This window comes from Castor canadensis, chromosome 3 (assembly GCF_047511655.1).
Source record: "Castor canadensis chromosome 3, mCasCan1.hap1v2, whole genome shotgun sequence".
Lineage (NCBI taxonomy): Eukaryota > Metazoa > Chordata > Mammalia > Rodentia > Castoridae > Castor > Castor canadensis.
In genome coordinates, this window is record NC_133388.1 from 83976142 (window position 1) to 84003890 (window position 27749).

The 27749-nt window shown below is 37.2% G+C and overlaps 1 protein-coding gene and 1 long non-coding RNA gene across 3 annotated transcripts in view; both read left to right on the forward strand.

The window, feature by feature from the left end:
• Positions 1-4042, forward strand: part of LOC141421237 (uncharacterized) — a 32013-nt gene extending 27971 nt beyond the window's left edge. The window contains exon 5 of the long non-coding RNA XR_012445865.1: positions 3756-4042. This is a non-coding gene — a long non-coding RNA (uncharacterized lncRNA). The remainder of the gene's footprint in view (positions 1-3755) is intronic.
• The window catches only part of LOC141410465 (inhibitor of Bruton tyrosine kinase-like), a 973048-nt gene that overhangs the window by 588970 nt on the left and 356329 nt on the right, over positions 1-27749 (forward strand). The gene's annotated exons all lie outside the window — the stretch shown is intronic.

A 27749-nucleotide genomic window follows, 5' to 3' on the forward strand; every position in this document is an offset into this window, starting at 1 on the left:
TGTTGATAGACACTTAGGCTGATTCCATAATCACTATTGTGAGTCATGTAGTAATGACCCCGGTATTGAGGTACTTCTATTGCATGTTGACTTCAATTCTTTAGGTTATATACTCAGATGTGGTATAGCTGGATCCTATGGAAGTGCTATTTTTAGTTTCTTGAGGGATTTCCACAGTTGTTGCATTCATTTACAGTCCCACCAACATTGTACAAGGGTTCCTTTTTCTCTATATCCTCACCAGCATTTATTGTTGTTTGTTTTCTTGACCATGGTCATTCTGACTGAGGTGACATAGAATCTCAATTTAGTTTTGATTTTCATTTCCCTGATAGCTAAAGATGTTGAACATTTTTATTGGCCATTTGTATTTCCTCATTTGAAATGTACCAGGCGCCATACTTTCAAACTCTGTGGAGTAAGAATTATCCTACCTACTTAAAAAAATGATCCTATGGTTCAGAAAGATTAAAAAATGAGTATGTATTCACACTTTAAGTCTGCAGGCTCTTTTGCCTGCCAGTCTGTTTGGATCTCTATTTGATGCTGTGCCCCAGTACTTTGCTGAACACCACAGTTTCCTGTCTGTAATATTCCCCATTGACTACTAAGTCTATGCACCCAGGCAGCAGGTGGGCCAGACTTCTATGTCCTGAGCTCTATCAGTCTGATCTGACTCTTTCCAAGTTGCTTTTCCAACAGTGGAGCTTGTTAAAAGTAAAAGTTTTTGGGCCTAATTCTAGACTTACTAAGTCAGAAGCCCTCATGTCGTGGCCACTCATGTAGGAACTTAGATCACATGGCTTTTAAGGTTGGTTGCAATTTAGACAGTTCATGGTTTGCTCACTGGTTGGTTAGATTCACAAATTATATTCAGGCCAATACATTGCTAGAGGTTTCTAAAACCTGTTCAAGAGAAAATGGAGGAACTCATCTTAGAGATCTCCCTGTGCTGTTAGAAGTCCTCTGGGATAACTTGGAAGCTCATCTGCTTATGCAGTTATCTTAGTGTTTTTAACTTGTCCTTGCCCTAAGGTGCCCATGAACCAGACCTCTTGCCATATCTGAAGCATGACTGCCAAACAAGTGGCATCTTTTGCTGAGTACAGGAGCAGAAGTCTGAGCCACTTCTGCCTATCACATCTTGGTATTAGACTCCCCAAAGAAACTACTACACAATAAAGTACTGGATGGAGCAATACTTCACTCAACCCAGAGAAGACACTGCTCAAGACCTGCTTTAGTGCTGGGTGTCAGTTCCCTGTGACAACTGACATCAGGCAATTGGTCTGCATGCAATTCTCTTATGTTATTGTTGAAGGACCCTGTTTCCTCACCATAAGGGACAGATTATAGTAGTGGGGTTGGCTAGATGCTATCACACACACACAAACACACACACACATACACACACACACACAGACGTACATACATAACCAGGGCAAAGAGGTATACATTGAATCTGAAATGCTCCCACATATGGTAACAAGTCTGGCATGGGCTGTGAGGACTCTTTATCACTTGGTAAAGAAGTAGTCCAAGCCCAAGACCCAGTTCTATGTGGCTGAGAGAGTTGGAAAAAATACTCACTGAGCTGCCCTTTCCACTGGTGACCTTGTGGACAGGCTCCTGGACCACATTTGCTCTTTGCTGTCACTGTCTTGACCTTGTTTCTGATTTACTCTTAGAAATGAAGATCTGCTCATGTTCAAAGCCATCACTATCAAAGCCTTGTCTTTGAACTCTTCTGAAGAATAATGTGAGAACATCAGAGATTTAAATGTCTTTTAACATACTGTAAAAAAAAAAGAGATAGATCTGTCTCCATTGAATCATCTAGGTTCATTAGTACCTGGGATAGGTCTTACTGATGTTCACTTTTGTTGATGTACTAAACATTTAAAAAAATTGATCTTCTCAACTAAGAAATTTGAAAATTTTTAAACATATTAAACTTTAAACTTCCACACAAGTAACTGTTTCAGAATTTTATATATTTGTGCACCATTTTACTTTGCCGTCTTCGTATGTCAGAGAGTGCTTTGAATCAGTGTTAGTGTTTTTATTCCTTTTGAGCCTCTGTATTTGTGCAATGCTGAGAGTTCCTGTGGTAATAAAATATGGTTTTATTAAAGACCAATAAATCCCTCCACTGTTCTCATACAACCCAGAACAAGATAGTTTTGTAAGTCCTGGTTTTATAGACATTCGAGTTTCTAACATTTTCTGAATTATAAAAATCAATATCATGAGTAATGCTAATAAAATCACTTAGATTCCCATAACGAAGAATATCCTGTCATAAAGTATTAAGTCACCAATTTATGAGGAACATTTTGAAGAGTACTGAGCTGGAATTAGTTATCACCACTCCAACAATAGCAGGACAGCCAGACTTGGAGGGAGACACAGTCTGTCATCAGATGCCTTACTGGGGATATTTTAGTTTGCTTGTTATGTTCATCCTAGTAAACATCTTTGCCCACCTCATTAATATCAGGCTGCTCTGTCCTTGTTCCCAAGATGTCATTCCCAGGCCTTATCTGGAAGAAACAAATAAGTGTGCCTCCATTTTAGACACACTGGGTGTTTGGCCTCATCAAATGAACATTGGCTCTAATCATATGATAGAACAGGTGAAGAGGTTTGTTTATCTAGCCAACTTCTCATCTCTTTACCAGAGACTCTCTAAGCAAGTAAAGAAAAGACACAGGTATTGTGTCTCTAAGGTGAAGTGCACCCTGTTAATAGGTTTTTAGTGTTTCAAGTGGAATAAGGAGAGAAGAGGGTATTTTTCCCTTGTTCCAATATGGAATGCTCTGAGGGTGGTCAGGACATAAATTTGAAGTTACTGGAGTAGATTTCCATTTGATTCATAAAGAAGCCAAGTAGCCATAAGCAGAGACAGAGAAGTTGAGATAGATGTAGGAATTGGGAGAACTGGGTACACCAAGTTCCACAGAAACTGCAGAAAGTTTTTTTCATTAGGGAGTATTCAGTTCCCAAACCAACTCACATGTTCTTTCTGCCTTTTCATTTTTCAAAGAAATTCTGAAGGGCTGAAGGAATGGCTTAAGTGGTAGAGCACCTGCCTAGCAAGCACAAGGCCTTGTTTTCAAACCCCAGTACTGTCAAATACAAATGAAACAAAACAAAACAAAGAAATCCTGAAACTTACATAATTATTAGCTCTTAAAATGGTTATTCATGTACTGTAGACCATAGTAGTTATTAATTAAAAGGAAATTTATTTCAAGATATTAAAACACATTTGAAGCCATATTAATTACAAAATGAAAACAAAATAAGACAAAGTACCTAAGAAAAATGTATAAAACTTCTTACTGCATGAGAAAGAAAATGAATTTAAAATTAGAAGTACCAAATCTGTCTTCGCTTGACAGTCCTTGGAAATTCCTGTCAAAACATACAAATATTTTTTAATTATAGGAGCTCTGATCAAGGTATAGGAAGGTGATTTACTGGAGTTGGAGAGGGTTTCTACAACCTGCCACATCAGTGGTGTTGGAGTAAGCGCACAGTCATGGACTCTATTGCTCATACTCTGGCTTGGAAAAGTACACATCGTTTGGCAGAAGACGTGAAAACACTCTGTTACCAGCATAGTTTGTGCTAGCTCAAGAATTCCAACCAGGGAGTCAGACAACTGCATTCCTACTTGCATGATGACAATGCTCTGTAGGCAATCAGTTCAGTGTTGTTCTTTTCTCTTTGTTCTCTTTATTCCCAATTAGACAGTATATATGCTAGAAGAAGCTGTGATCTATGTGTGAACCAGTGCAGTGCAATGTTAAGGAGTAATTGTTGACAGCACTGTGAATTGAGATTGTAAGTGTGACACTTGGGGAAGAGACAAGAAGAGTCGAGAAGTATGAGTGAATGAATAGATGTGGGAAGGTGCATGGAGCTTCATGTCTTGTCTTTGGAAAAGAGGTAAATACACATTGTTCCTAAATTTCTAACAAAATCGAGAGATTCTGGCAGTGAGAGAGATTCAGTTATTTAGCCAGAAAGTATTAATTGAGAACCTATTATGTGCTAAATGCTGTTTGATGGTAGAGAAATACCAGTAAAGAGGAGAGACTAAATCCTGGTTGTATTGGGGAGGGAGAGACAAGAGCCCAAACCACTGAAAAATATAATTTTTGAGAATCATCAGTACTACAAAGACAATAAAATGGGGAGGTATGGCAGGGTGACTGGGGCTCCTCAGACCACATCATAGTAGCTACAACACACACTATGCTCATGGCTACAGGGCCAGTCCACAAGAAATCAGAACAAATTGGGCAGAAAAAAAATAAAGTTGCTATTATTCATTTTATTGTTTGATCCTCAACATGTCTTATTAGTAGTCACTATTGCCATCCTGTTTTACAGATGGAAAAAAAAACTAAGATAATAAGTGGGCAAATACAGATTCTTGAGAAAAAAATACAAGGAATATATTATTATTATGCTAAATTCATAATTAATGGAATAAATACACTAATTAAAGGAACAAAATTTAGATACCATTTTCAGTTGTTCATATTTTCAAAGTTTAAAAAGAGCAAATTAAGTACAGAAAGGAGCAAGAAACACTGTGGAAGTAATAGGTATAGGCAAGGACTTTCTCAATAGAACCCCAGCAGCCTGGCAACTAAGAGAAAGAATGGACAAATGGGACTTCATAAAATTAAAAAGCTTCTGCACAACAAAAGAAATGGTCTCTAAACTGAAGAGACCACCCAGAGAGTGGGAGAAAATATTTGCCAGCTATACATCAGACAAAGGGCTGATAACCAGAATATACAGGGAACTTAAGAAACTAAACTCTCAAAATCAATGAACCAATAAAGAAACGGGCAACTGAACTAAATAGAACTTTCTCAAAAGAAGAAATTCAAATGACCAAAAACCACATGAAAAAATGCTCACCATCTCTAGTCATAAAGGAAATGCAAATCAAAACCACGCTAAGATTCCACCTCACCCCTGTTAGAATAGCCATCTTCAAAAACACCACCACCAACAGGTGTTGGCGAGGATGTGGGGGAAAAAGGAACCCTTGTACACTGCTGGTTGGAATGCAAGCTGGTGCAACCACTCAGGAAAAAAAATATGGAGACTCCTCAAAAATCTAAACATAGATCTGCCATATGATCCAGCAATCGCACTCCTGGGGATATACCCAAAGGAATGCAACACAGGTTACTCCAGAGGCACCTGCACACCATGTTTATTGAAGCACTATTCACAATAGCCAAGCTATGGAAACAGCCAAGATGACCCACTACTGACGAATGGATCAAGAAAATGTGGTATCTATACACAATGGAATTTTATGCAGCCGTGAAGAAGAAAAAAATGTTATCATTCGCAGGTAAATGGATGGAATTGGAGAACATCATTCTGAGTGAGGTTAGCCTGGCCCAAAAGACCAAAAATCGTATGTTCTCCCTCATATGTGGACATTAGATCAAGAGCAAACACAACAAGGGGATTGGACTTTGATCACACGATAAGGTGAGAGCACACAAGGGAGGTATGAGGATAGGTAAGACACCCAGAAAAACTAGACAGCATTTGTTGCCCTCAATGCAGAGAAACTAAAGCAGATAACCTTAAAAGCAACTGAGGCCAATAGGAGAAGGGGACCAGGAACTAGAGAAAAGGTTAGTTCGAGAAGAATTAACTTAGAAGGTAACACACATGCACAGGAAATCAATGTGAGTCAACTCCCTGTATAGCTCTCCTTATCTCAACTAGCAAAAACCCTTGGTCCTTCCTATTATTGTTTATACTCTCTCTTCAACAAAATTAGAGATAAGGGCAGAATAGTTTCTGCCTGGTAGCGAGGGGTAAGGGGGGGGTAAGGGAGAGAGTTGGGGGGGGTAAGGGGGTGGGGAAGGGGGGAGAAATGACCCAAATGTATGCACATATAAATAAAATAAAAATAAAAAAAAAAAGAAACCTGCTCCAGGCAGAACTGCATCAGGCAGAACAGAATTCGGTTTCTCCTGTGCACCAGCAGGCTCCAGCCTGTGCTATAAGTACCTTTAGTCTCTATTCCCTAGCAACTGCTTTGACTCTGAACTTCACATTGACCTGCTGTTTTTCTCCAAAAGTCATTTTTTTATACTTTCTCCATCCCATTAATTTACATTTTAATGCTTACTGGGGTTCATGACACTGTAAGCTTTTTTATAATAGGTACTAAAGTACTTTTGCAAAAATTTTCATAGATGAATGAGAGGCAATGCTCCTGGGGCGGTTGTAATCACACCATATGTCCCTGGTATGTAGTGTATATATGAGGCAAAATTCAGAAGCTAATGTTAATGTTAATTTTACTCCAGTAGTACATGAGTTTTTTTCCTTTCATCTATCTTTGAAGAAAAAGTAAGGGTTGAAGGGAAGTAGTGGAGGAGATCAGAGAATAGAAAAAAGGGATGAGGATAAGAAAAAAATAAGAGACTGAAGGACAAACAACATTAATTGGTGAGATTTTTGTGTGGATTACACATTTTTTAAACTCATGGTGGTGCCAGAATGCAACTGGTACTCTATAAAATCCAGCCTTCATTGGCACTGCACCAGTCTCTGCTTGGGTCCTGAGCTGCAATTTGCTTTCCTCAAACCTGCATGCTTCTGACCACCTCCTTCCCTATTCATATCCTTTTAGCCTTGCCTCACACAGAAGAATTGGCATGTGGCATTTCTGGCATCTGCTATCATCCTTGACTAGGGCTCCAAGTTCTCCTGTGCAGTAAGCAGAATAATCTCCCTCTGACCCCTCGCCATAAAGATGTCCACATCCTCATCTCCAGGTCCTGTGACTATTCTATCTTACGTGACAAAGGCGAAGTAAGGGTGCAGATGGTTTTGAGGCTTTTGATCAATGGACCTTATGCTTGATTATTACAATGGGCCCAAAATAGTCATGAAATCCTTCTCTCCTGACCAGAACTGGCTTCTTGAAGGGCTCATCCACCTATAGGAGTCTCTGCCACTGCTCATCTACTCACTGGAAAAACAAACCCCTAAGTGAGTAACACATGTCCCCTATGTCCTGTCAATCCTCTTATTTGCCAATTCCATCTCATCAGCTAGATCTGCTTAGTGCTCCAGGCCAAGCTACTGCAGTATCTCTTAATTAACTAGTTGCAGACAGCTAATTATGTGTCTCAGAATCTCATCAGTACACAGAGGATATAGGCTGCAAGTTGAAAAATGCCTCTGAGCATTTCCAAAGCGTTACAACACTTCTATTAGAAGAGGTACCTTTTAAATAAGAGGATAAGGTAGAAGCATGGCTGAAGCAAACTTGAAAGAATTATGTTTTGCTTTTCATCTCAATCCCTGTGTCTCCCCATTTGCTATGTCCAGTGATCTCTCAAGAGACTTAGTGGAGCTCTCACCTCTTCACAACCTACCCTGCTCTCCTGGTGGTAATACAATCCTTGAAATTCTGGCCCACACTCTTTCTGACTGGGTTCCCATTCTGAGCTCTCAGAGGAGAGTAACATCTACAGAGCTGCCTGCTGCCCACTCTGCAGCCCACTGAAGCTGCAGGAAACCTTTCTGACAAACTTGGCTTTCAAGCACTTGCTGACCAGTCCCTCTTTGGCACGGATCCAGCTTTGCCTCCAGCTTTGCTGGCTGACTCATCTATGGCTTCCTGGAGAAGGCTGGAGACACTCTCCTTACTAAAGTGAGTTTAGCAGGTGCTAAGGAGGGTGTTACAGATCATTAAGTATCTAATCATTAAGGAATTTAATTGAGGAGTTCTCCCAAGTAGACCACTGGTTATGGTCTCCCTAGATGGATCGGCCGTGCACTGGGAACTTTTTACAGATTCCAATTCAGTCTTTGTGCACTATAAGCTAGAGGTTTCTTGTTGATTTTCAGGTGCAGAGAATTGGGATAACTTATCAAAAGCTATGTATCTAATTAAAAACAATACCAGGCAAGGGGAAAGTACTTTACTTGTTTGGGGAAAGTATATATTTTTTTATTTGCAGCAGATCAGTGCTGCAGTAGTATTTGCTGGGATTAGAAATGATTTTACATGGTGGATCTCATTTTATTTTTCAACTTTTTATAACTGCAGTCTGTCTTGCCCAAAATGGACATCTCAGATGCAATATTATCTCCACTCTTTCTCCTCTTCTGTCAGTTTAATAAATATTGCAATGACTACTCTTTTTCCTTTGAAGAATAGATCTTGTAAATTGGTGTGGGGCAAGAGAAAATGTCGATGGATGACCCAAAGGTCAGTGGCTCACGACCTTGGCTGCACATTACAATTGCCTCAAGAGACCTAAAAACCCCATGTGTGATCCACACTCCTAACCTTGCTTAATTAGCATCTTGGAGGAAGGGAGCAGGCACCGAAGTCTGGATGTCTGGGTGTTTTATAGAACTTCCTGTATTCCTTGCAGTGCTTCTGTAACTGTAATGAACACACAGAGCTCCTGGGGGGTCTTGTTAAAAGGCAGATTCTGATGCAGGAGGTCTGTGTGGGTGCTGAGACCTGAGACCCTGCATTCCTAACAAGCTCCTGGGTGAGGCTGCTGCAGTCAGTCTGTCTACAAATGGGGAAGCACCAGGTTAGCTGCTCTCAATCTGAGGCCCCTGGAGCTGTAGCATCAGCATCCCATGCAAATTCTTGGGCCCCTAGGCAGACCTGGTGAATACGTAGCTGTGGGTTGGAGCCCAGCAATCTGGTTCAGTGAGAATTCCAGGTGATTCTAATGTACACCAAACTTTAAGAACCACTTCTGGATAATCTTTTGGCATCTACTTCAGTCTTAGACTTTGGAGAGGTAAGAGTGATCCCACAGTTTATGCAAAGCAATGAGGAGGGAGGGCATATTGTAAGGATACTTGTGAAAATAAGAAATCTGGTTCTGCAGGAACCAGAAGAATTGCACAGCCAGGATGGACATGACAAACCACTGAAACACAGTGAGGCATCCCAGGAACTGGTATGTGCCTGGGAGTGTGAAGTGTTACTCAGTGTCTGGAATGACTGATGAGGCTGATCCCACACTTGCCCAGATGCTGACGGTCACTGTTCCTTCCTCTAGTGCCTTCTCTTATCAGTAATCCACAGCTCGTCCCTATCTCTGCTTATGGCATGGTAGCTTGCTTGGAGTCTTGGAATGAGGTTACTTGAGTTAGAATTCTGGCTTACTACCTTTACAATAAGGCACGTTAGCTTCTTTTGACCTGTTTCCTTGTCTTGAAAATGGGAGTATTTTCAATACTATCATCTATGTTTGATTATTAAGTGAGATAATGGGCGTTACATATTTAGAGCTGCTATTATTCTCACTTTTTGACTTATTGTTTCCAGTCACATCTATCACTAACTGCCTCTCAATCTCAACCTTCAGTTCCAATGTTTGAGAAGGAGACACACCCTGCTGTAGTGAGTCACTGTCATGGTTACTGGGCCAAGCTCTCTTACCAAGCATCTGTGGACATTCTGTGTATTTGCTGTTTTCAGTAAGATCCCCTCTTCTGTCTCAGTACGTAATACTTAAGAAGTTCCATTCAGGTTGTAACTAAAGGAGGGAAGAAAACATGTATGATATCGTGCCATCTGCAGGACACTCTTTGGTTAGTCCACTAAAAGTGTGGCCTTCAAAGTGCCTTATTCCCTAATTTAAACCATCATTAACTTTTAATTTGGAGGACACCAACTTGGTTCAGTGGTTTTTTTCATACATTGCACTTTTGAGGCTTATACACTTGGAAAACACATATAAATTTAACATACAAAGAAGCCACAACAGTAAGCATCATAGTTTTAATTATATATACACATGTATTAACTTAGTTTTGATTCTTGAAGTAAAACCTTGAACCTTTTAATAGGTAAGATAACAAGCATACAGAACTGATAAAGTCAAAATCCTAGATTTCTCACGAGTTAGGGAAGGCTTTGCCAGTGACTCCAAATAGCCCCACTTTTTAATGTAATACACATGTGCATGGAAGCAATGCTAGAAATCTCTCTGTATAGCTATCCTTATCTCAACTAGCAAAAACACTTTGTCTGTCTTATTATTGGTTATGTCTTCTCTTCAACAAAATTGGAGAAAAGGGCAGAATAGATTCTGCCTGGAAGTGAGGGGGGTGAGGAGAAAGAGGGTAGGCGGGGGGAGGGGCAGGGGGGAGAGATGGCCCAAACAATGTATGCACATACGAATAAATAAACAAAAAAAAGAATGGATGTTAACTCCAGATGGCCATATTTTTCTCCTATAACCTAATGATGTGATCTTCAATTATTAATGAATGTTCTGATATTAAGTCAGTCTTGTTTTAATAAAGCAGTATGCCTGTATGATTGCATGCTTTAGATTGTCCTGGAATTGCATTCCTCTCCAGTCACAGTGAGGGGAAAAATTTTTTTGGGAATCATCATTTGTATGAGTTTTAATTAAAGGGTAAGGACTTGAAGAGTATTTGTGTGCTTCTTTAATGAATATTAATTATTTGAATTAGTTAATTAAAGCATGGAGTTTTCTTCTTGTTAAAAATTCAAAAAAAAAAAGCAAGGTTTTAAGGAAAGACTTTAGAAGCAAAGTTTTAAAGAATTGTAAAAGAGCAAGGCCTTAAAGAATAAAGATAGAGAAAAGAAGCAGAGTAAAATGAAGAGAATAGAGAAAAGAAGTAATGAGGGTTGTGGTCTCCATTCAAGCACCCAACATACCTGGCCCCAACTTTCTGTCTGTCTGTCTGTCTATCCTGTGTCCTTTCTACATCTCCTATTGCCACCCAGTTAAGCCCAGTTAGGTTCAGTAATAACCAGGGAGCGAGACACAAAAGCTTGCTCCAAGAAAATTTTAGAGTCTATAATTTCAAAGGTTATACTTTTTTCTCCCAAAGTTTTAGTTCTAAAATTTTAAACTACAGTTTACCTAAAGTGCAATATATACATTGAGAGTACAGATAGCGAGCTTTGACAAATGTATAAGTCTTTGTAGTCCTTTCCCAAATCAAAATACACTTCTGCCTCCCTCAAATTCACTCCTGCCATTTTGTAGTCAACATTCTGTCCTAGAATAAATAACTTTCAAAATATAACAATAGAAATTCAGTTAGAAAATAGGAAGAAGACATGAACAGATTTATTACTGAAGAGGATAGCTGATGACAAGTAAGTGTAGTAGACCCTGGTTATCCACAGGGAATCTGGTTCCAAGGAGACAGCTGTTGAGGAAACACCAAGACTACTGGGGGTGCAGAGGGTTCAGGACTCTAAAATTACCCAAATCACCACACTTCAATGGGTCTGAGCATCCATAACTTGAAACTGTATGGAGTAGGCCACATCACTGTCACAAAACCACTGTTGTACATGCTAATATTACTCACCAAAGACTTGATCATAGCTCATGTTTTTTATTTTGAATACTGCAGATGCTTCATTCATTTTTCCTATAACACTATCCAACTTTTGCTAAAGACATGCTGCTTTTCAAAAAATCTCAAATTTTCACTTGATCACTTCAATCAAGTGCATTCACTTTTACCTTGTGTTTGGACTCCATTTACTTTTTGGGAGGCATATTTTCATAGAATCAAGGGCAGGGAAACACCCAGCATATCACACAACGATTTTAACACAACCGATGATAAGGCAACACCAGCTGGGAGCACTGAGCTGCATAATGTGTTTGTGAGAATTTTAAATATTTACTTGTGAAATTTCTTTTAATTTTAGTTATTTATTTACTTATATATTTTGAACATGATTGGTCAAAACCTTGTATAATAATGAATCCCTGAATAAGGTAGGATTACTATACATTAAAATATGTTTTAAAAGGCAAATATTTTTCTAATTCCTACCATCATGATTATTTTTATCCTTTCTTAAACTTTGTATTAACAAAATTACTTAAACTATTTTTTGTTTAAAATGAAGGGGATGCACCAATTCAGGATACAATACAAATATATGTGGAAATGTAATAATGAAGCTTTTTGTATTGATCTCTTAAACAAAGATGTCTTTTTTTTTTTTAATGGAGAGCAGGAAGGTAAATCAGGTCCTCTCAGGGGGTTGGAGCCAGTGGGAGGGAGGAGAATATAAGGAAAAGGAGTAGGAAGTTTCATATAGTGGAAATATTATGTACTCATGTGTGAAAATGAAAAAATGAGACCTATTGAAACTATTAAAATGGAGGGGAGAAGGGACAAAAGAGAAAGATGGGGGGTTGAATTTAGCTAAGATATATTGTAAGCACTTTTGTAAATGTCACAATGTACCTCCAGTACAATAATAATATGATAATAATAAAAAACTCTGAAAAAATTAGAAACTTTAATTGGCACAAAATAATTATACATATTGTGAGGTATACTGTGATAATCTGGCACATTTACTCAATATGTAAAATCAAATCAGGGTAATTAGCATATCCATTTCTCAAACACTTACCATTTCTCTGTGTTGGGAATCCTGTTTCTTTTTTTCTAGTTATTTTGGAATACATCATAAATTGTTGTAGACTCTCATTACCCTACTTGTGCTATAGAAGCTTAGAACTAATTCTTCCTGTCCAGATGTAATACATACTTTTTGCATCTTGTTTCTTTTGCTTAACATAATGTTTCTGACATTTTCTGTGTTGCTTTATCTAGAAGTAGTTCATTCTTATTTAATGATGAGCAGTATTTCATTGTACAGCTAGCCAATATCATACCGAATGGGGAACATTCAGTATGATGAACACAAGGGTGTTCACTCTCTCCACTCCTATTCAACATAGTGTTGGAATTCTTAGGCAGAGCAGTAAGACAGGAAGGAGAAATAAAAGGAATATAAATAAGTAAGGAAGAAGTCAAATTATCCCTGTTCTCAGACAACATGATCTTATACCTAGCACACCCAAAAAACTCCATCAAAAACTCTCAGACACCATAAAAGCTTCAGCAAAGTAACAGGATACAAAATCAATTTACAAGAATCAGTAGCCTTTCTGTACACCAACAATAAACAGATTGAGAAAGAATATAGGAAAACACTTCCATTTACAATATCCTCAAAAAAAATTAAATACCTAGGAATAAACTTAACAGAAGATGTGACTAACCTCTACAAAGAAAACTACAAACCATTAAGGAAAGAAATGAAAGAAGACTACAGAAGATGGAAAGATCTCCCATGCTCATGGATTGGTAGACTCAACCAATATAGCAAAAATGGCTATGCTACCAAAAGCAATCTACATGTTCAAAGCCATTCCCATCAAAATCCCAATGACATTCATCACAGATAGTGCAAAATCTACCCTAAAGTTCATTTGGAAGCACAAAAGACCACGGATAGCAAGGCAATATTGAGCAAAGAGAGCAATGCTAGAGGTATCATAATACCTGACTTCAAACTATAGTACAAGCCATAGCAATAAAAACAGCATGGTACTGGCACAAAAACAGATATGAAGCCCAGCGGAACAGAAGACCTGGATATGAATCCGAGTTGCCATGCCCACCTAATTTTTGACAAAGATGCCAAAAACACGTGATGGAGAAAAGACTGCCTCTACAACGAATGTTGCTGGAAACACTGGATATCTGCCTGCAGAAACCTGAAAGTAGATCCATGTTTTTTTACCCTGTACAAATATCAACTCAAAGTAGATTAAGGACCTTAATATAAGGCCTGAAGTGAGTATAGGAAAGAGCAGGGAATAAACTGGAAGCAATAGGCATGGGCAGGACTTCCTCAGTAGAACTCAAAATGGCTTAGTAAGTAAGAGAAAGGATTGATTAATGGGACTACATGAAATTAAAAAGCTTCTGTACAATAAAAGAAATGGTCTCTAAATTGAAGAGGCTGTCCACAGAAGTAGAGAAAATCTTTGCTGGCTATACATCAGATAAGGGATCAATAAACAGATTATACAGGGAGCTAAAAAAATCTAAACTCTCCCCAGAATCAATGACACAGTTAAAAAATGGGCAAATGAACTGAACAAAGCCTTTTCAATAGAAGAAGTCTAAATGGCTAAAAAAACACATGAAGAAATGCTCACCATCCCTGGCCATAAAGGAAATGCAAATCAAAACCACACTAAGATTCCACCTCACTCCTGTTAGAATAGTTACCATCAAGAACACAAACAACAAATGTTGGCAAAGATCTGTGGAAAAAGGAACCCTCATATGCTGCTGGTAGGAGTGTAAACTAGCTATGGAAAACAGTATGGAGGATTCTTAAAAAACTGAAAATAGAACTGCCATATGATCCAGCAATTCCACTCCTGGGGATATAAACAAAGGAATGTAAGTCAGGTTACAACAAAGGCACCTGCACACCCATGTTTATCGCAGTGCTATTCACAATAGTTAAGCTAAGGAAACAGCCAAGATGCCCCACTACTGATGAATGGATTAAGAAAGTGTGGTTTTTATATACAACGGAATTTTATTCAATCACAAAGAAGAATGAAATTTTCTCATTTGCAGATAAATGGATGAAACTGGAGAACATTGTTTTAAGTGAAGTTAGCCAGGTTAAGAAGGCCAAAAACAGCATGTTCTTTTTCATATGTGGAATATAGACCTAATACAAATACAGCAATATTATGAAACACTGGTCACACTAAGGGGAGGTCATGGACAAGAGGGGTGGGATAAAAGAAGGAAATGAAGAACTTGAATATGGTTGATATATTCTTTATACAAGAATGAATGTAGAAATCTTAAACCAACTGAAACCACCATAAGAAAGGGGCTAAGGTAGAATGAAGAAAATTATGGGCAATAAACCAATTTGGGTTATAATACATATATACATGGAAATATCACAAGGAAACTCCCTGTGTAGCTACCTTTATCTCAAATTAAAAAAATGTCATTTTTTCTTTTTCCTTCTAGAAAACAGGAGAACAGGAATGCAGAACAGATCCTGCCTGTGGTGGGGGGAGGGTGTTGGTACCAGTGGGAGGGGGGAGAAAGCAGGGAAAAGGGTAGGAGGGTGAATACAGTGCAAAAAATAAATGTGTACACATGTATGTAAATGCAAAAATGAAAGTACTCCAGGAATGGGGGGAAGAGAGGATAGGAGAGTGGTGGAGGAGGTGAATTCCAGTATGATATATGTGATACATTGTAAGAACTTTTGTAAATGCCACAATGTACCTTCACCCAGCACAACAATCAAGGGAAAAAAAACATCCGGGTAGGGCTGGGGGAGAGGGACAAAAGAGAATGATGGAGGGGTGAATTTAACTAAGATGTATTGTAAGCACTTTTATAAATGTCATAATGTACCCCCAGTACAACAATAATATGATAATGAAAAACAACCATGAAAAAAATAAAAATTTTAATGGCACCTAATAGTTGTACATGTTGTGAGGTATAGTGTGATAATCTGGCACATTTACACAGCATGTAAAATCAAATCAGGGGAATTAGCTTATCCTTTCCTCAAACACTTATCATTTCTCTGTGTTGGGAAACCTCAGACTCTTTTTTTCTAATTATTTTGGAATACATCATAAATTGTTATAGACTGTAGTTACCCTACTTGTGCTATAGAAGCTCAGAACTAGTTCCTCCTATCCAGATGTAATATACACTCTGTGTCTTTATTTCTTTTGCTTAAAATAATGTTTCTGAGATTTTCTGTGTTGTTTTGCCTAGCAGTAGTTCTTTCTTATTTACTAATGAGCAGTATTTCATTGTAGTGTTATATCCCAATTTGGTTATCCATTATTTTAATAAGTATTTAGATCATTTCCAGATTTGGATTATTAACAATAAGTCTATTGTGAATATTTTGTGCAAGTATATCCTTTTATGAATTTCTGTTTCTCTTAGATAAACACTTCAGATGGAATTGATGTGCCAATGGGCAAGTATATGTTGAACTTTTAAAGACCCTGGCAGAATTCATGTCTCCTCCAGGGCAAGATGGTATCATTCTTTAGTTCTTCTAAAGTACTTGAAAGTTGTTAAGAGAATGAGCTTATTACAGCAAGAATGGTTATTAATTAAAGTTTGTGGCAAAGTATATAATTTTTATGTCAGATATTCTAACTCTGCAAAGAGTTATCTTAATTTCCTAAAATTAAATTTAATAATTACCAAGACATCAAAAAAGTTTTACAGATCAGTGTACTTTTTACAAAATCTTGAAGAATTTTTTAAAAAGGAAATTATTCCAGTCAGGGGGTAGTCAGGAGAAAGAACTCAGTTATTTTAACAGAAAGAGTTTCATGTAAACCATTGTTAACTACATATATTGTTATCAAACAGTTATCTGAAGAAGCAAAAGAACTGTGTAATGAAAATTTAATGGAGGAAAACATAAGGAAATTATAATGTTTAAAATGGTGCTGATATCTTGGTGTGGAGGAGGGGGAGAGAACTCTTTGACAAATACATTCTTTGTACCATGACCCAGAGAGCAGATCCAACTTTTGTTTTTGGTTTGGTCTATGAGTTAAGTATGTTTTTACACACTTTTAAATAAAAGAAATCAAAAGAATAATTGTATGTTTTGTAGGGCCACCATAACCATAAATTCATTCTCTCACAGTTATGGAGGCAAGAAGTTCCAAAATCAGGCAGTCAGCAGGGCTATGCTCCCTGCCAACCCACTGCTTTGAGACTGAAGTAGCATCTTTCCTTGTCCTCTTCTAGCTTCTAGTGGTGTCTGTCAATGTTTGTTGTTGTCATGTAACTGTGTCACTCTGCTTTCTGCTTCTTCTTCCTCATAGTGGACTACTGCTTCTTCCTACTCCACACTGTGCTTCTTCTATGAGAACATAGTGGTCTTTTCTCTGAGGGTCCATATTTTTGCATAATACTTTCATGTTCTTATGAGGACACAGTCACATTTGATTAGGGCCACCCTAATGGCCTCATCATAATTTTATTTGCAAATTTTTATTTCCAAAAGATCACATTCTCAGGTGCACAGGGTTAGGACTACAAAATATCTTTTGGAAGGGGATGCAACTCAAACCTATATCAATAATACTATTTTATAAGATGTGAAAATTATGTGAAATTCAAATTCCAGTATCTATAGGTAAAGTTACACTTACCATATTCAATCATGTAAATATTGTCTATGGTTGCTGCTACAAGAACATAGGACAACAAAGCCTCAGATATTTACTATCTGGGCAAAAATTTGCTGACACCTGTTCTTTGTGCCTCTTTTTGCAAGTATTGGGAAAAACACAAATTGAATTCGCTGCTGCTCCTGGAAGAACTTGCAACTCTTAGGTAAGGAGACATATCAGTGCATGATGCTCAGATGAATGCAAAACCCAGAGAAAGCCCAGAAGAGCAAAATGAGACAGTGAGAGACTCTTCAATATCCTCCAGTCTTTTAGTTTTTCTTTGTTCCCTGTTATTATTGCAGCTTAACAGGGAAGAAGCTGAAAAATCAGAAATGTGCTTTGTGGAATCCTAGTCTCAGAAGCACACAACAAACAGATTGGATAGATTTGAGACTGACAGACAATTGCTTAATAGCTTTCACATACACATACATAATACAAATACATAACTAGCAGTGTAAAATAGGCTTAGCTGCTATAATTCTCATAACTGAACTTGAGGCCACACAGGAACATATATATGTACAGCCACATGTAGCACAACCATGTTTTGGTCAATGAAGATGATATAAATGACAGTGATCCCATAAGAGCACAATGGAACTGAAAAATTCCTGTTGCCTAGTGATGTCACTCTCATAGTGTAACACATTACTCACCACTTTGTGGTGATGCTCGTGTAATAAAATCCACTGCACTGCCAATCAAATGAAAGTATACAATGTGTACAGTTCACAATACTGTATATATGATGCATAGAAAATAATAAATAGCATGTTACCTGTTCATGTGTTTGTTATACTATACTTTATCATTATTTTAGGATATATTTCTTCCACTTTTACAAAAGCTTGCTGTCAGTGTGCCATGTAACTCCAGTGGCAGTGCCATACATCTTATGGCTTTACCTCCTCAAGTCCACATGGAGTGATTGACCTGTACCATCTGGGCTTGTGTAAATGCACTCTATAATGTTCTCACAATGACGAAATTGACTAATGACTTATCTCACAGAATGTATCCCATTGTTAAACAGCACATGGTTATGTATATATAAAACTAGAGTTGTATAAATCTATATATTTGAGTCTGTCAGTCTATAGATAGAAAACTAAATATTGCTTGAAGATATAGATTCACATTCAGGTGTAAGAAATAATATAGACAAATCCCATGTACTCACTTTCTACCAATGGTTATTCTTGCAGAATGGTGCTGCAATAACACAATCAGCATATTGACATAGGGACACTCACAGTAGAAAATTTTTATGACCACAGAGATGCTCATGTGGCTCTTTTATAGCCATCCTTCCTTCCTTTACCTCAGTTCCTTATCACCATTCTTAGTCCCCAGAAATCATTATTCTGGTCTTTTTTTATCAGTTCATCATTCCAAGAATGTTACATAAATGGAATCATACACTATATGATCCTTTTGAAGTGGCTTTTTTTTGACTCAGCACAATTCTCTGTAAGTTGCTGTATGTGTCAATAGTTTATTTTTTTATTTGCTGAATAGTATTGGATGGTGTAAGTATATCAGTTTTTGTACAACTATTTAATAACCAAAGGACATCTTATTTTTCAGCTATTGCAAATAAAGTAGCTGAAAACATTCACATACAGGTTTTTGTGTAAATATGTTTTCTTTTCTCTGGCTAGAAGCTGGAGCGTGCAATTTCTGGGTTATGTGGCAGTCACATCTTTAGATTTTGATGTCCTGCGTGACTAGTATCTTTCTTAAACTCCCACCAGCAGTATAGGAGGGATCCAATTTCTCCACATTCTTGCTGGAATTTGGTGCTGTCACTATTTTTTATTCTAATATTCTGATAGGTATGCAATGATATATCATTGTACTTTTATTTTACATTTCATTAATGAAACTAATCATCTTTTAATGTGCCCACTGTCTATCTGCATACTCTCTTCAGTAACAGTTCTGTTCCCATCACTTCTAAATGAATTATTTACTTCTGAATGAATTATTTATTAAGTGTTGAGAGTTGTTTATTTTTTCTAGAGACATATAATTTGCAAACATTTTCTTTCAATCTGTAGCTTATTTCTTCATAGTAAATAGGTTTTTTTATAGAGCAAAAGTTTTTAATTTTGTCGGAGTCCAACTTAAATTTTTTTCTCATGCACATTGTGCTTTCAGTGTCAAACCTGAAAATGCTTTGTCCAGTACTAAATTCTGAAGAGTTCTTGTATTTTCTAAAAGTTTTTATAGTTTATATTTCCATCCAAGTTTTAATACTTTTCTTACTTTGCTTAATATTTTATTTTTTGTTATTTTTTATTGTTTATTCATTTATTCATTGTTTAGGCCATCTTCCCCTACCCCTGCCCCTATCCTCCCCCTGCTTCCAGGCAGAACCTGTTCTGCACTCTTCTCCAATTTTGTTGAAGAGAAAACATAAGAGATAATAAGAAAGACAAAGCGTTTTTGCTAGTTTGAGATAAAGATAGCTTTAAAGAGAGATTCCTAGCATTGCTTCCATGCACATGTATATTATAACCCACATTGGTTCATCTCTACCAGACCTATTCACTACCTTTAATACTTTTGGGGTTAATAATGGCTTAATGTGTGAAATTTGCACCAAAATTTACCTTTATGGCTGGTGGATATCCAATTGCTTCAGTGCTATTGCTGAGAAGGTTATTCTTTCTCTGTTGAAGAGCTCTGCACCTGTGTGAAAAGTTGAGCATGTTTGTGTGGGTGTGTTTTGGGCTCTACATTTTGTCCTACTGATCTAAGTGATTATTTCATCACCAATATCACACAATTTTGATTACTGTAGCCATATAATAAGTCAAAATAAAATGGACTTATTGTGTCCTCTGATTCTTTTTCAAAATTATTTTATTTATTCTAGTTTCTTTGTTCTTCCATATTAAATTTTAGAATAATCTTGCATATACCTACAAACTATTTTGTTGGGATTTTTATGGGAATTGTATTAAGCCTGTATGTCAAGAAATCTCTGAGTCAGGTTTTAGCTATTTGCAAAACTGCTTTGCCTATGATCTCCTCCACTGTTTATTTGCCTACATTAATATTCATTAGGACACACGGATGTGTCCGTATAAAGAAAAAGAGGTGATATTTCCTTGTTATTACTTAGTGTATCGAATGAGAAGCTCAGACATAAGCAGCATGGTCAGGGCGTGGGGCCCCAGTGATAAAAATGGCAGGTAGAAACTTTGGATTTAGCTATTTTGATCTGGCCAATTTGATGCCACTCATTTAAAATGTAATATCCTTGTTTTATTTCCAACTTGTATTAGCAATAGATATCCCTGTGTTACTCCTAACACATTCCAATCACCAAGGATTTTCACTTGCATTTGTAGTTTTCACCTACGTTTTCCCCCACCTATTAAGTTCATTTATTTTTAATTTTTTGGCAGTGCAGGGTTTGAATGTAGGGCCTTGTGCACTCTACCACCTGAGCCATGCCTCCAGCCTGTTTTTCTTTAGGTAATGTTTTAGACAGGTTCTTAAACTTTTTGCCCAGGCTGGCCTTAGACTGCAATCCTCCTATCTATGCCGCCCAAGTAGCTGGAATTACAGGAGTAAGCTACCACTACTGCCATCTATGAAGTTCTTAAATTAACTTTTAAACATTTTGAGTAGGTAATACATTTACATGGTTAGAAATAGTAATGCATTTTATAGAGATGTACAGCTTATATTATATTCACTGTACCTATAACCTCTCAATTCTACCCCTACTTAAACAGGTATTCACTTTGATTTTTCAATAATTCCAGAGAATGATCAGATTGCATTTAAAGTACTTACTTTAAAACATTTTCATAAAAAATATATGTATGTTGAAGTTTGGTGAGATTTTCCCTCACAATCTTACTTTCCATATAACAATATTATTAAAATAGTTTGGTTTAATTTGGGGACTTGAGGATTGATCATACTCCTTCATTCTGATGATGCACTGAGACCAAGAGAAGAGGAGAAGCTTGTTCAGGCCACAGGGCTGGCTTGTGCAGAGCTGGCCTGGAACACAGGCCTCATCCCAGGGCTGCCCTCTGCCCACTCTGAGCATTCTCACTGCTATAAATGGCTCAGATTTATTACAACCATGGCTGAAATCATTGGAAAAGTGTTTCTGCTATCCATCTCAATCCTCTGTTAGTCAGACAGCCCTCCTTTACAAATGAAGATTTCTCCTTTTTTTGCTGACAGTTTCCTGATTTTAGTTCTTTTTGCCCTCTTAGAATTTGTCCAGTTCAATGATTAATCCTCAAGTCTGAGCCCGCTTAGATTGGAGTAATATCTTGCCTAACAGAATGAGCAAGTGAATAATTGAAATTTTTATTAAGGATGAAACTTCTTTTTTTTTTATTATAAGTGAGAGTTTCAATTTTCTGAGCCTTTCTTATCAAATTCCTTCTTTCATATTATATTCTTTTATATTCTTTATGTAATATTTAATTTAAATGGCCAGTCTTCTGTTTTTATGCAGGAAAATAAGTTAGAATGGCTCTCAACCAACTAACATGGCTTTTCAAGTTGGGCTTGTCTTGTATTAATGTAGTAGTCTGACCCCTAGTGGTTATAAAAATAGTTACACTGCTCATTGTAGGAACAAATTTTAACTTTTTCTAAAAAGTGATTCTCAAAGAATTCCTCCTTGAAAAGAATTAAAATGAAAATTACAGTAAAATTATAAGTTAATCAAAAAGTAGTCCTAAAAATAAATTCAGGAAGATTGTGTTTCTACGAAAATTATTTCTAAATCTCTTTCTCTCTTTTTTTTTTTTTCACTAGTTTTTAGTTTTGCATGATTTGGCTTCACTTATAAAATACATTTATGTTCCAGGAAGACATTCTGTGTTTTCTATGGAATCTAAAACCTATTTGCCCTCCCTAATTAATATTTTTTTCATTGTTCCAGAATGGTCCTTTCTAATCTGGTATGAAATTGAAATCAAATATAGTTGGATGAAATTCTTATATTCTGAAGACCAGAGACCCAGAAAGAGCTGATCACAGGGTACAGTCACAAAGTGAATTATCAGCAGCTCTGAATGGCTCTGACGTTCAGGTGACCCTCAGATCTAGGAGGCCTTCAGATCTAGGAGGGCCTGAAGTGCAGCAGGGAGCTGGGAGGACTAAAAATAAATGTGACATGTGCTCACTGTAAAATATCCAAACAGAAGATAGTAAGTAAAAACTTGAAAACTCCACCAGCCTAAAAACTTATAGCCTATAAGTATCTACTATTTTGACATGCAATCAACAGATACTTTTTGTGAACACACACACACACACACATTCTTCACATGGGTTCATACTATACATATTATTCTATAACTTGATTTATTCACTTAATAACATATCTTGGACATCATTTCAAGTCAGTATATTCTTATTGTCTGCTTCCATACTGTTTTGACATAAGGATGTGGCCTAATTTATTAATTATCATCAATTAATTTACACATAGGTGTTTATAATTTTCTTCTGCTATTTGTAAACAGTACTGTAATGAACATCCTTGTATATATATCTATAGACTTATACAAGCATATCTATGGGATAAATGCCATTATTATGACATTTTTGGTCAAAGTTTATGCATAGCTATAATTTTGATGGTTAATAAAAACACACACATTTGGTCTGCCTCTTTCTTCATGTTTTTTTGCTCCTGATGTCATTCTCTGACCCCCATGGCTTCATGTTTCTCTTCACCTTGGCCAGCTTTGCCTTTGTCCTTTTCACACTTTAGCTTTTCTTTTCTAAAAAGAATAAAGTGTTCTGGTATGAATCCTCTCAACTCCTTTTCTCTACATAGATTTGTTAACATCTTTTACTCTCCCTCTTCATGTCTCCTGGACAGATAAGAAAAGAGTAGCCTTCCTTCCTTCATCTGTTTGCTTTTGTCTGGTCCTCCCTACTCTTCTGAGACCTTCTCCTACCAGATATCTCTCCATGTAATGCTTCTTCAATTTCTCCTGTTTTGTATCTTTTTCTTTCTGGCTTATAAACGTCTCCCCATCGTTTAAGCCATGTTTCCCAAAATCTGTCTAATTAACACTAATTTTAGGAGATATTCAATGGAAAGGAGTCATTCTTATTCTCTCTTTTTTGAATATTTAGTACTCACAGTATGCTTGTGAAAGGTTCTAAGTTCTGTAGTAATGAAATTTGTTTATCTTTATTTACTCAGTGTATCGCAAAGTTATTTTTATCTTAGACCAACGCTTTCCTTTTTTTTTTCTTCTTCCATGCTTATTAACATTGAAAAACACCTTTTGGAAAATTCACTTTAAGCAAAAATATCCCTTGGCTCTGTGACTCTTCCTGATCGTGTCTTTCCTTCTTTCTAAAGCTGAATTTTGTAAAGTCTAGACTATGCTATTCATTTGCAATATATATATGTATATATATATATATATATATATATATATATATATATATATATACATATATGTATTTATGTATACATATATATATAGTTGCTGGCTTCCAGATAACCAGTTACAATATGGCGTCTACCCTAACCATTCTATTAAAGTCTCCTGAACTTGATCATACAGATTTTGAATGAATTCCCAAATCAGGAGCTTTCGCTCAACCCTTGTTCCTTTTTCAGCAATTTGATATAGGAAATGACACTGCAGACAACTTTATCCTTAAAATTCTGTTTCTAGAGATACTGCATTACTTGGTTTCATTGCAATCTCTAATTCTTCCTAGTTTTAATTTATTTTTCCTTTGGATTTATTTATTTATTCAGTATTTATTAAGTGTCTCCAGATGCATTGTGGGGAATACCAGGGATTACAATTGTGATCAAGACAGTGTCTGCCCTCAAGTAATTGCTACACAGTGTGATATATGCAGACAGCAATCATCTTCCTTCTAAGCAGGACATTTTCTAGGTTACTATGCTTGGCGTCTTCCTTGGCCTTCCCTCTTCTGTGTTCTCACCCCTGGCATCTCATCCATTCACTAGGGTTCAACTACACCATATATATAAATGCATCGCACCCCATTATTTTTCTCTCAAAACCCAGGCTCACATTTCAAAACACCTGCATGATTGATTTATTTTCATGCCAGTAAGCATTAGAAGTCAGCTTTTCAAAATGAAAATTCTCTCCATGTTTTTCTCCTCCAACTCCATAAGATACTATTCTTTCTGGCCTTGCTCTTCCATTGATAGTGTGTCACTGATGTGGCCATAATCACTGCAGTCTGTCATTGGCTGTCATCCTTCTTTTTCTTGGTTTGTTCCTTCAGCTGCTGGGGCTGAAGGTTCTTTCTCCTCAGCGTCTGGTCTTCATTGTTCCAACATCAGCTCCCATCCTCACTCTCCTCCTCTAGCTTGGTGTAGCCTCTTCCTACCTAGACTTCTTGAACTTGCTCTCCTTCTTGCCATTGTATATGACAATTCCAGATTAGTCACTTTTGCAGAACTGTCATTTATTTTTCGATACTGAGTCTTTGTATGTAGCTTAGGCTAGCCTGGAACTCACAGTCCTCCTGCCCCAACCTCCCAAATGCTGGGATTACAGACCATTCCCTGTTGATTCATTGTGTTTCTTATCAACTTTTAATGCTTTTTTTTTGCCTTCATTAAATATATCTTCCATGGTCTACATCCAAGTGTCTTCAGCTGTCCCTCCTGCTCCAGTTCACATTTCTATCCTACAATCCTTTGACGTCCAACTCAGATGCCGCTTCCTCCAGGCTGTCCTGCTTTGCACAATTGGCTGTTCTCTGTTCTCTGAAGGCCTGCTGGCACCTGTCCTCCTACATCCTGTACCAGAGTAACCTGTGAACATGTACTGACTCCTCTTCTATGTGGTCTCACTCTTCTGTATATTGCATTGGGATTTTTCTCTATATATACATTTTTCATTATTTAATAGAAAATTAGTGATAGGTGGGATAAGTTAAAAGTTTCTACTGTATTCCTATTACTTTCACATGGTAATCTACTTTCTTGGAATAATACAAATGATTGAAATTCATTGCTTTTTCATACTTGAGTGTCCAGGGCTTAAGAATCAGAAATCAACAACCATTTTTGCCCCCTCACTGTACTCAGTGCAGAAGAAATTCACTTAGGGGAGAGTCAAAATACACAAACATGACCTAGGGCGCAGCGTAGATCACAGTGACAACTCTTTTGAGAGAACATCTCAAAATACTACTAGCAGAATCTCAAGAGCAAGCCAGGATGTTGGATGAAATCACTAATTTGTTGGACAACCTGAAAGAATACTTACCTTTGGATTTCTTAAGAAAACAACAAATATCTTTGATTTAAAATTGCAAATGAACATTTCTAATTGACACACTTAGCTCCTAAAACTTCTCTCTTACCATCTCTGAACCCGTGAACTTTCTAAGGACATCAACTGTTTTGAGAGTTTCCTCTCAGTAGTCAGGCAGTCAGGCAGTTTGGGAAAATCTGTTAGCTGAGAGGAGTTCTAGCAGCGAGGGAAGGAGGAAAGAAAGGTATGTAGGAGAAGCATCAGCAGATATTTTTCTAAGTTAAGAATCTTCTAAAGAAGAGGGAGAACTCAAGCATGAGTTTGGGAATCTTTCATCTGACTGGTATATCATGGCATTGTGTGTAGCAGTGGTAGTGGCTTATTATACAACTTAATTTTCCAGTGTCTGTTGTTTTCAGGTATTTTCTGTAGCTGGTCTTTAGAGGAATAGCTGAGAATTTTGTTCCTGTTGACTGAGTTTTATTCATATAATAACTTGCATGATTTTTGAGCTGCTGTGTTGTCATCATTTGCTAGGAAGTCTCCTGCCTTCCTAAAAATGTTTCAGACACTTCTATGTTTGTCCAAATGAATGTTTTCACCATAAGCATTGGCTATCAAAGTCAGAATATACCAGACCTTGAGTGCTATCCATGAAAGAAATGATAGGGCTACATGAGGCAAGTTAAGATCTTCACAAACATTAAGATATTTTATTGCAGTAGATATATTTTTGTTTAAATTTTCTATCTCAATTCACTATTAAGATAATAAAGTTAACAAAGTCTGGATTATTTTAGTCATTGTAAAAAGGTCTGGCTACTTGATGTATGAAATGGTAACATGTTTTGATAAATTAAACCTTCCAGACAAACTTAATCATCATAAATATATAAACAAAAAGAGAAAATTGGTAACAAATTTGATTGGCCACTTGATGCCAGTCAAAGGTCAGAGCCAGCGTGATAAAGGCATGAGCTGGGAATGAAGTTGATGGTCAGAAGAGTCTCACGTCAAAGTGGAAACATGAGTAGAAACAGAAAAAAAAAGCTGGCTGTGAAAATTCATGGCCCTTGGTGGAGGTGCAATGCCTGATCCACATTTGATGGCGTTGCCCAGGACCAGTCTTCCAAGTGAAAGTGAGTGGCCTCTTCCTCTTGCTGTTTGGGGAGAATGTGTCATCATGCTTACCCTTGGATTAAAAATTGATTTTGGAAAATTTTAATGATCTTATAAATTCCTTTGATAACGTTTTAAAATTTGTGGGGTTTTTTTGAAGTCTCTACCTACTTTACTATATTAAGTCATCAGTCAATATGACTGGAGCATGGTGCTGACTTTTGGTTTTAGGTATCTTTCTCTTCTTTCTCTTCTCAGAGAAAAGCTAAGTGAGGGAATTTTTACCACAAATTGGTGACAGTACTGGGAATCTGGCAGTTTCTGGGACATCTGGGTTGGATACTCATGACTCAAATGTAGTGGCTGAAAAACACCACTTTCTCATGCTATATCTACAGTTTTTTCCTGCAAAAGAAACGTGGGACTGTGTTAGGGAGAAGGTGTAGAAATTCAGTTTCTCTTCTAAGTCCTTTTACCTTCCCTATGCATGTTCCCGAACAAGAGTTATATAAAAATCAATCCTATTAACTGGCTGCCTGTGGTATGGGACATCCAGCATTAAGAAAAATGTTATTAAGGAGAATGGTGGCCTTTAAAGGGCTTTTTATTGATTTTCAATGGATATAACTGCTATCTCCAGGCTTTCAGACAGCACTATGTCTTCCTATTGAAAATAGATTGTGCTTTTTTAAGCTGAACTTGCATAGTACAAGGAACTCCTGGATTCAGTCTTGATATACCAAATAGAGGACATTATAGTGAAATTTGGATACCTGTAAGTACCAAAGAAAGTTATGGGAAAAAAAAGAGGAAGAGGCAGAAAATGAATTAAGGCAAACAAAGGGTGATAGGAGGTAAGAATAAATAGTGCAATGGCTCATTAGCACTTATGGAAAAAAGTAGCCTGATTGAAACCCTGAGAGGCCACACCAGTGATCCGTAAGTATTCCAGGAAGATAAACCTGGAACTGTGTATCTACTCCTGAGCCCTGGGAGGGAAAAACAGCTACTGCCTGGTTCAGAACAACTCCACTCTGAGACAGTCTTTGAAGGAGTAGATGAGGAAAAGGAAAGTACTTCACTGCTAGCTGGAGAGAATGATATACCACAGACATCTTTGGGCCACTGGTCCTTAATGAGCACCTTCAGGATAGCAGAGGTCTGAAGCCAGAATCAATAGGCATACGAAAGGGTACCGAGCCATGAGTTGTTCTGATGGTATTTTACTAACTCTTCCCTTACTGCCTCCTTCCCCAACCTT